We start from the raw sequence: 10,474 nt of genomic DNA on the forward strand, positions 1-10,474 counted from the left end.
TACATCCTAGATGCTGCATTAATGTGTCAGCTCTATATAAATAAAGGGGAATAATTTTGAAAATCCTAAAGCAGCATTTAACCATTTTAGAAACTGCTTTGTTTATACAAAATGTACATTAATCACAAATGTACTGCAGATCTTGCCAAGATCATGGTCACTTCAAGGAGCTCACTTCCTAAGATTTGTTTCTTTGAATTTGAAACGCTAAAAAAACTGTTTATTTTATTTTACTATGTTATCTTTTAAATGATTGTCTGCTTCTGTATTTGTATGAATTTTTCTAGTTCCCAGTATTCATCTAAATCACTGATTCAAAACATTGCTGCATAGATGCCCCAGGCTGAATAATGTATCCAGTTTGCTTAAATGCAGGGGTCTTGGCTGGATGCCATTAAACATTAGAATGAAGAAACAGGCCATTGGGAGGCAATGAGCAGGGCATGAGCACAGAGCTGCTTACATTCCCATAATTATCATTCAGATATTGCAGCCAAACAAGCCAAGGGTAATGCTTAACCTTTTGGGTGCTGCTGAGTTTTCACAAGCATCATAAGACTCAGGGTACATTGCCCTGCAGGCTTCTTTCCCCACAGTACTCCGACAAATAATATACAACGGCATGTGTACTGTGTGTATCACTTTCTGCTCAAACCGACAGGCTCAAACATAAACCCACTATGTAGTGAACAAAATCTACCAGAGCTGATTGCTTTGATTCTTGTGGATTTTTATCATGTTCAGTGTACTGTATATGGCACAGCTGTCCATTACAGTGACCCGGAGACCTTTCAGCTAATTTGCACAATACAGATTGTAATGCTACTGCATCATTTAAATACTTAGTTCTCTGGAAATAGAATGGTGGCCTGAGGGCTCTGAAAGTGGAACTGTGGCATTGGGATTTTCCTTCATGCTCAAGACACAAAAATAAGGCCAGAGATGCTGGACTGAGGCACAGGCTTTAATGATACATGGCACAAGCTTGCAGCAGGCTGTTTGACTACCAGATTCACTCCACTTGGCAGGGCACCAGTTCAAGTGTACCTGTCGTACAGCTCCTCTCTATGCACACCTTTCTGACAGCTTACAAGGCCCTGTATATTTTGAAAATACAGCCTACATTTTAGTCTGTATGCTTAGTATGTATGTTGCTACCTCTCACTCTAAGACGAATATAATAGTAACAAATGATGCATAATGTAACAATTACAAAATTCTGTTCCTAGTTGTTGCCCAGATTTTTAAACATTTGTATAATTCTTGGTCTTCGTCATGTCAGTTTTTGAATTAAACATATATAGAGAGCAAAAGTACAGGGTAGAGGTATAGGACCTATTATCCAGAATGCTTGTTCTGGATACTCCATTAACAATTAATTATATCATAGCTAGGTTTTGTACTGTTTTATTATTACAGAGATACATAAATTCACAGGCCTTCCTGTAATTTGGAGCATTATAGATAACAGGTTTCTGGATAATGGAACTTATAGTTGTCCCTGTAAATGACCCCAGTATGATTTACCATCACATCCCACGTTATGCATAAAAAATGCAAAAACCCTGGTATTTGTTTAAATAGGGTGGTATGTTGATTGGGGTATATTTAGAGATAAAAGGGCTAGCATTCAATGTTGTTTCTCATGGTGTCCAGGCTAAAGAAATAATGAAAGATGCCTTGCTATTGGCCACATGTAAAACGTATTACTGGCAGCAATCCAGCTTCATTGAGATAAAATGTGAAAGAAGGCAAAGTGCAATTACCCACAGCAACCAACCACATATTTTCTTCCATTTTCTAATCTGCCATAGTCTGAATCAAAATAATAGCTGATATTGGTAACTGCATTAGAACCAAGTAGCACCTATATAAGCAAATTATCCCTAATGACATTAAGAAACACTTATAATGCATGGCTGTTATATCATATTGGTCCTTGCCTGGTTCCGCTTGGGCGCTTTACATGTAAATTATAATATTATAGCAATATCTGTGACATATATTGAACCACACAATGACGGGTGCAAACTCTATTTCACACAGATAAAAGTGGTAGAAATAGAAAGGACCCTGCTGGGGCATGCTTACTGACTAGAGATTAAAATAAATTGGTTGTGATATAAATCAAGTGGAGTAAGACAAAACACGCCCACACATCTGGCACGCATTTTACTTGGCATATTTAGGGCAATTTCTGTAATTACAGCCGTTCCTAGATATCCTGAGTGATATAAACAGTATTCCCTGGAGTGGATCACACATCCATAAACTTCACTATTAAGCGTGACCTAGGGACATTCTTTAATTGTACTCGTTAGAAGCTATTCTGAGCACAGAGCTCTTTGCAGTATTACATTTTCCTTAAAGGAAATACTAAGAATTCATAAATTGTTCTAAAGGTGGGAATGAAATCACTACAAAGCCTGTTTTCTGAAGGGTTGTGAGGAGCAATAGTAGAAGAGCCCATTACCCATAATAAAAGCGGCAATATTCCAAGGACATCATCTGTGGTTACCGAGGTTTGAACTGCCACGACCATCCACTTAATTGCCAATGACATGTATATCTATATTTTGATGACTTCAGTTTCAGTCTTTGCTTTGTAAGTGCGTTGCAATTTGCCATTTTTGCTTAAAAACAAAATGTATGACTGTAATATTAAAGAAATTATATTGCTAAAAGCTGATACATCTTTTAGCAGAATTGGGGATGACAGCTTTTTCAATATAAAAGTATAAAGTCTATATGGATGGTTTGTATCTGACATATATACCCTCATCTTCTTTCCATTATCTCTACTTTAGAATGCATACTCTTATATTGGTCTCTCCTCTGAAGTCACAGGCATTGGTCAAAACCAGAATATACAGTACTAACAGAATAAGCGCACCCAGAAACTAACTAAGTAGACCTAACAACAGGCAACAAATTCTAGACTAAAGCTCCTTTAAATACCTTTAAATTTCATACCATGCGCAATGACATCACGCGATGCTGGCATAAATGCGGCCGCACACGCCATAGATGAAACGGCACTTGAGTAGACCACCAGGGTAAACCCTTACAGTAGCAAGGAGAAAGCCACTGCTCTCCCCCAAAATGTTGCTGATCACCTACAGTTTGCTAGATCATGTAGACAAACCAGAAGGATAATGAAAGAATGTTTTGTGGATGAAGCCAAAATAGAATTTTTGTCTTAAATATGGAGCGTTACATTTGAAGAAAGAATAACACTGCATTCCAGCATAAGAATCTTATCCCATCTGTGAAACATGGTTTTGGGCCTGTTTTGCTTCATCTGGGCCTGGATGGCTTTCCATCATTGTTGGAACAATGAATTTTGAACTATCCCAAAGAATTCTAAAGGAAAATGTAAAGATATCTGTCTGGGAACTGAATCTCAAGAGACAGTGGGTCATGCAGCAAGACAATGATCCTAAACACACAAGTTGTCCTACCAAAGAATGGTTAAAGAAGAATAAAGTGAATGTTTTTTAATGGCCAAGTCAAAGTCCTGACCTTAATCCAATTGAAATGTTGTGGAAAGACCTAAAGCGAGAGGTTCATGTGAGCAAACCCACCCACATCCAAGAGCTGAAGCTGTTCTCTTTAGCGGAATGGGCTAAAATTCCTCCGAGTCAATGTCCAGGACTGATCAGCAGTTACCGCAAATGTTTTGTTGCAGTTATTGCTGCACAAGGGGGTTTGAGGGCATAATTCACTTACTTTTGCCACATACAGATTTTTTTCAATAAATACATGATCAAATATCATAATTTTTGTTTAACTTGGTTTTCTTCATCTACTTTTAGAACTTGTTTGAAAATCAGATGAGGTTTTAGGTCACATTCATGTAAAAATATAACTTTTTTAAAAGGTTCACAACCTTTCCCGTACAACTGTACCTATAGAATAGGGTGCAGACATCTTTATGACTCCATTTTAATGAAGTCACATGGCCTACACACTTGCCTATTTTATGTTGCCAAGGATATCTCCATGACCATTTTGTAAGGGGCACAATATTCAGTCCTTCTGATACAAATATAGGTAAGCATCTCTTACATATGAAGGGAATTTACCAAAGTGATATGCAGGGTCTGCACAGAAAAGTGTTATCTATTTTTAAAGCTAATGTATCATATGCTTCAAAATCTATGAATATTAGAAGTCAGTCTGTGCCTTTACATCATGATAGCATCCCTTATGGCATCTGATATTCTTCTATTTAATGATTGTGGGCATACAGTAAACCTGTTATTTGTACTGTATATTTAATGTTAATCCACTTCAATAGTAGAGTACTGTAGAATATGTTGTCTTGTACTTGTTAATAATATTACTTCATTACAGTATTCACCTACATTAGGTTTATAAAAGTAATATGCTTTTTGTCAGCTCTGTCCAAAGCATTTAGGTTCAGAGCTCTGATCCAGGAGAGCTTTCTCCCAAGAATATTTACTCAGTTGGAAAGAGAATATTTTGCCTTTCAGAATTAATTTGTCGCTTCTTATACATAATCCTCTCTTGGTGATTTTGCGTCATTTCCCCAGCAACAGATTGTCATGTCAGAAGAAGATTAGTAGTCAGTCTCTGGGTAATAATAATATGTATGTGCGTTAAACAGAACTGTTCTTGCAAAAATAGATTTTAAGAACAATGAAACTGTACACAATTTACTAAAACAAACTGCTTCTCTATTTCCTAAACCGACAGTTGCGCTTTCAGAAGTAATCAGGGCAGATCTTAAGGATAATAAAGATTTCTGCAAGACTTCACTGACAAATGCTATAAGAACATAAGCTCTATCCTTTGCTTTAGGGTGACATTTATACATGATAAGGTATCTGCACAACTGTAGTAAATATTATGTTCTTATCAGGACTTTATTAAGATTTTGCTGGGCTATGACCTTCAAAAAAATGTTTTCTGTTAAATCTATCTCAACATTTACTTGAGGAAGTGTGATTCTAAACTTTTGTATCTTTGCTTTTTCACATTCTCGGTTCCTAATGGTGCTATGAAACTTTAGAATAAGAAAAGTCAAAAGATAGTTTCAGAAAATCTTCTATTATCTTGTATTATGCCTATGACCAGCCTGAAGCACAAGGAGAAAGTGAAGTCTGCTAGGCTTATCCGGAAAACTGCTTATATGGAAACCCATTATCCATAATGTTGTGAATTACAGGGTTAATCTCCCACAGAGTCCATTTTAAGCAAACAGTTCTAGTTTTTAAAAAAATATTTTATTTTTTTAATAAAGCCGTACCTTGTACTTGACCCTAACTAAGTTTCTTGAATACATATTGATAGCAAAAAAATCCTATTGGGTTTGTTCAATGTTTATTTTTTTTTAGCAGACATAAAGTACCGTGATACAAATTATGAAGAGATCCTTTATCTGGAAAAGCTCAAGTCCCAAGTATTTGGGATACTAGACTGTCTACCTGTATAGGAGAAGGTAGAACTGTCAATGATCAGGAAGAGGTTTAATGCAGGCAAAAAACTGAAGTAAGTTAGGAGCTTGAGAGCCAGAATAGAACAATACACTGCCATTGTTATTCAGCAAGTATTCATATTTCTCACACGTATAATATGATTATATACATGCACACATAAATATGTGTAAAGCCACCACATCCCCACTTACCATATCCTAGCAGCATTATGCAGTGCATTTTTCTCTCATAGTTATGCAGCATATGCTCATGGAAATCATAAAGACCACTGGCAGATGACCAGGTCATTACAATAACTACAAATAAACCTAATACTGTAAGAAAGGTTGGGAACCCAGTGTTGTGTCATTCTGCTTTACATCTGGATGGTAAAAACTGTGTTCAGGGATTGTAATGAAGACAAAGTGAAAACACCAAAGCCAAAGCAGAAAAAAATCATTCACTAGAGGCATTATATGCTTTGAAATAACACACAAAAGCTCAGTGAAAGAAACCAGTTGGGGTGAATGTACAGGATGCTGTAAATTCTATCTAAACATCCTTATTAAAAAAAACTCTAAAATGTATTTATCAGTCCAGGGCCATTTAACTAATTATCACAAATAGACAGATGTGCATAATGTCATCTTATTTGTGTGCGTATATTTTGTATGAGGTCTTTTATATTTTGTATTTTAGGTATAGATGTCCTTTTATTGCATCTACAATTCCTCAGCTAAGACAAGCAGTATAGCTGTACCCTCTAATATAATCAGAAATACGTTGTTAATTAAGTTAATTATGCACAAGGAAATCATAATAATCTGGGCCTGACCCTATCAAAAGCTAATAAGTGATTCAACCCCTCCCTCACCTTGTTCCATTGGAAATTGATCCAAATAATCTGTTCACCACCCACTATGCAGAGGGATCTCAAGTACCAGAATCCATTACTTCACAATTGAACAAGGTAAGGGAGGGGTTGAATTACATTGGTTACCCTAGGGAAATATGAGGAAATGGTTCATACAAGTAAAATGGCTTCCTTTCAATCTGTGGAATGAGGTATGTCTGTAAAAAACATATACATTTATATTTATTTATGGAACTTCAGAAAATGTTTAAATACCTTATCTATACAAACCAAACTGAATGTCACAAGGAGAATAGAATTTCCCTTTAATACATCTGGGGGCACATTTACTTAGCTTGAGTGAAGGAATAGAATAAAAAACACTTCAAATTTCGAAGTATTTTTTGGCTACTTCAACCATCGAATTGGCTACTTCGACCTTCGGCTACGACTTCGAATCGAACGATTCGAACTAAAAATCGTTGGACTATTCGACCATTCGATAGTCGAAGTACTGTCTCTTTAAAAAAACCTTCGACCCCCTACTTCGCCACCTAAAACCTACCTAGCATCAATGTTAGCCTATGGGGATGGTCCCCATAGGCTTTCTAGCCAATTTCTGATCGAAGGAAAATCGTTCGATCGATTCGAAGGATTTAATCGTTCGATCGAACGATTATTCCTTCGATCGTTCCATCCGATATTCGAAGTCGAAGGATTTTACTTCGACCCTAAGTAAATGTGCCCCCTGGTGTCTGGCAGGTAGAGTTGTGAAACTGGAAGAATATATTCTGCTGAAGTCTAACAGAGAGAACTGTTAGCTAGATGAGAAATTTTGCATTTGTTATTATGTTGTGTGATAAAACAGAGCAAGTATGGGTGCTAAAGAACAGAAGGTACAAAAGTGGGAACCATGGCAATGAAGCAGGCCCGGACTGACAATCTGTGGGTTCTGGCAAATGCCAGAGGGGCTGCTGTAAGAAGCCATAGACACTCACTATTTAGTGGGCTGGTGGGGAGCTGTTTGTTGTTTTGTGGCCTGTTGGGGCCTCTGGGTACCTAAAATGCCAGGTCCTATTTGATTCTCAATCCAGACCTGCAATGAAGGCAGGGGTGTTTCGCCAATGAGGCGAGTTGAGGCTGTCGCCTCAGGCAGCAGCGCCCCACTAGGTATCAGGGGCAGCAAAAATGCTGCTCCTGGTATTTTAAGTGCAAATTTCTGGGGGAGGGGGGGGGCAGCAGCAACTGCTGCTGCCTCAGGTGGCGGAGGGGCCAGGATCGCCCCTGAATGAAGGCATCATAGAAAGGAAAATCAGTTGGCTGGAGGGGTGTTGTCTGATGAAAAGAGGGTGCTGTAGGTACGATTAAGGGGGGTTTGAGGGAAATTGGCGAGGACTGGGGGTGCTAACATTTCTGGGAAGAAGCTTTATTTTCTAAAGCCTTATATAGGAGCTCACATTTCTTTGGCAAGCGTCAATGTGCCACACCAGCCTGTTCTGATAAACTAAGCACAATTATGCACATTGATGCAAGGGAACCCTGAAATTACCATCAACTCGGTCTTGCGACTTGAGGCAATAGCTGCAACTAACTTTCTCCTTGTATGTATATTTATAACTGATGCAATAGATAGATTGGTAAATTGGTAATTTACAAGTTGTTTACAAGCTGTTTGTAAGACTAATTACAGTTGTACATTGCACTAAATATTTAGTTTATAGCTTTCATGCATTTGTGTTTTACAGTATTGCTTTAAGGATGTGCAAAACGGAATTCCCCAAATTGTTTGCATTTACTATTCATGCAAAGTACCACTGCCCTTAGTGCATCTGGCTAATAACAATCATCTTTTTTTTTTCTTAAACAATACAGGACAAAAATGAGTCAGTGCAACAGGCTCACTCTTGAGGTCTTAATGATAATGCAAAGAAACTGCAGGAGAAAGCTGAATTATTCATGGGATTGTTAAATAATTAATAATAATCAGTAACACTTTACTGAAAGGCTGCATCTGAGCACTTACATAATGAAACCAATGGTCACATTCATTTACTAGGTCTCACAAAACTGTAATCACTTTATTGCTGGTTTGGGATTCTGTTTGGCTTTTGGAAATGGGAAGGATTTCTGTGCTCTTGTTTACGGCACAAAGCAACGTCACGTGTGTTATAAGTAGCTGGTGGGCCTTTGTGTCAACATTGTCATTGTGTATATCTATTCATTTAGCAGAAGGAGTATGGAACTGTTGTGGAAATTCAGTTATCGGAGACTACTTGAGGTAAAAGACAAAGTTTATTTGACATAAACTCGATGGATTCTGAATTCACAAAGAGTCAGAACCTCAAACAGAAAGGAATCACAGAATTTGTATGGACTTGAGACCATATGACATGAGAAGATACACATACAGGAATGAAAGGGAGTAACCGGACTAGAGAGATATCGCTCCACGGCACAAAAAATAAAGAACTGCTCTTAGAGCCAAAAGGGTGGTTCTGCCTCAAGGCTAGGGTACTAATGACCAAGGATAGATTGAGAACAGAATTCATCCAAGTCAGAGGGAAGCTGCATACACAGAATTGTATTCACTCTCAGCACCCGGTATCTGGTAGATGAGTGTTTTTATGAATCTGGTTGAATAAGGCTAAGCCTGCCAGACCTGCCATCAGCTGGTAAGAAGCAATGCATTAAAGCTGTTGGTTTTCGCAAACCACATACTATTCTGTATAAGAATCCAAACTCCAAAATAAACCACACTCATAGGACTTAAAAGGCTTTTAATAACATTTGGCTGGAGCCCATCTTTTTTCAAGGGGAGCCAGATTTTATTTAATCTATAAGACTTGTGAATATAGTTACATATTTGTTAAAAAAAGAAACAGTCCAGTTGTTTTTTGTCAGCACATTCAGAAAAAAACTTTACTTGACTGAACTATGTCTCCTAATGTATTTTTGTTGGTTCAAGAGACACCCAGCAATGGGCAGGCTATGTAAATGGTACTAGGGCACCTTTTAAAGTCAAAAGAGTGAGATAGAACAAAGTCTGATTATGTTCCTTGACTAAATGACAGATTTTCCTATTTAATTTCCCTCTCACTACTTACCTGCAGTATTGCTAGCCCTTACTTTTGCAACATAAACATGACTTTGAAAGATCAATGTTGCAGGGCTGCTGATTTCAGCATCAATGAAGATGCTCAGAATATATCACCATTAGGGTTTCAAGGGTATTCCCTCTTCTGGTTTATAAAGATTAAATGCTCACCTGAATAATGCTGACAAAACTCATCTTATAGCCAAGAATGAAGATGGATTTAAATAGTAAATATTTGGATCCCTACACTAACCAGGTTAGAAAATAATTAATGATAATATCCACACATTATAATATATAATACTGTGTGTGTAAGGTAAACTTGATCATCATGCCAAATAATGACATTTATTCAGAGCATTTTATTTGCCTCCTTGAAGGAAATTTATCTTGAAAATAAATGTTTGCTTCTTTGAAACACCAGTATGGCTAAGGCTGTCCTGTTATATTATAGATCCTGTACCTGCTCTGTGTCCTATTTTCCAATATACCATCCCTTTAGTTTTGCCACCATGATCTGGGAAAGGAATGTGTAAATATGCAGGGAGAAGTCTCATGTACTTTTATTATGTTGGTTATCCCATCTTTGGAATATTATTCCTTTAAAGTACCTTCTTTTTTAACCTGATCACTTTCTGTACACTCTGTATGCCATATGTTTTGGGTGTTTTTTTACTAATCACTTCCATTTTTTTTATTTCACATTCCTGTCACTTACATGCCTCTCGCCCTTTTAGGATCAGAATTCTACTCATTTGGTCTGGCGTCATACAGTGCCCAACCATATGACCATGTATTGCCTGCTCCAGGATATCCCTTTAAGGGGCCATCCTGTGACCCTGTATTTATTATTTATTTTATTATTATTAACATGTATTTATATAGCGCCAACATATTGCGTAGCACTGTTAAATAAATGTGATTATACAACCAAATCAAATGAATTATAAACATAGAACATATGGAGTTACATACATCACAATCAATATTGGTGCAAAAGAGCATACACTCTAAAGGGAAGGGAGTAATACACAAGGTGTGGGAGTGGGCAAGATTGAATTTAAGTGAGTGAGAAATGTGGTACTG

This window comes from Xenopus laevis, chromosome 8L, assembly GCF_017654675.1.
Source record: "Xenopus laevis strain J_2021 chromosome 8L, Xenopus_laevis_v10.1, whole genome shotgun sequence".
NCBI lineage: Eukaryota > Metazoa > Chordata > Amphibia > Anura > Pipidae > Xenopus > Xenopus laevis.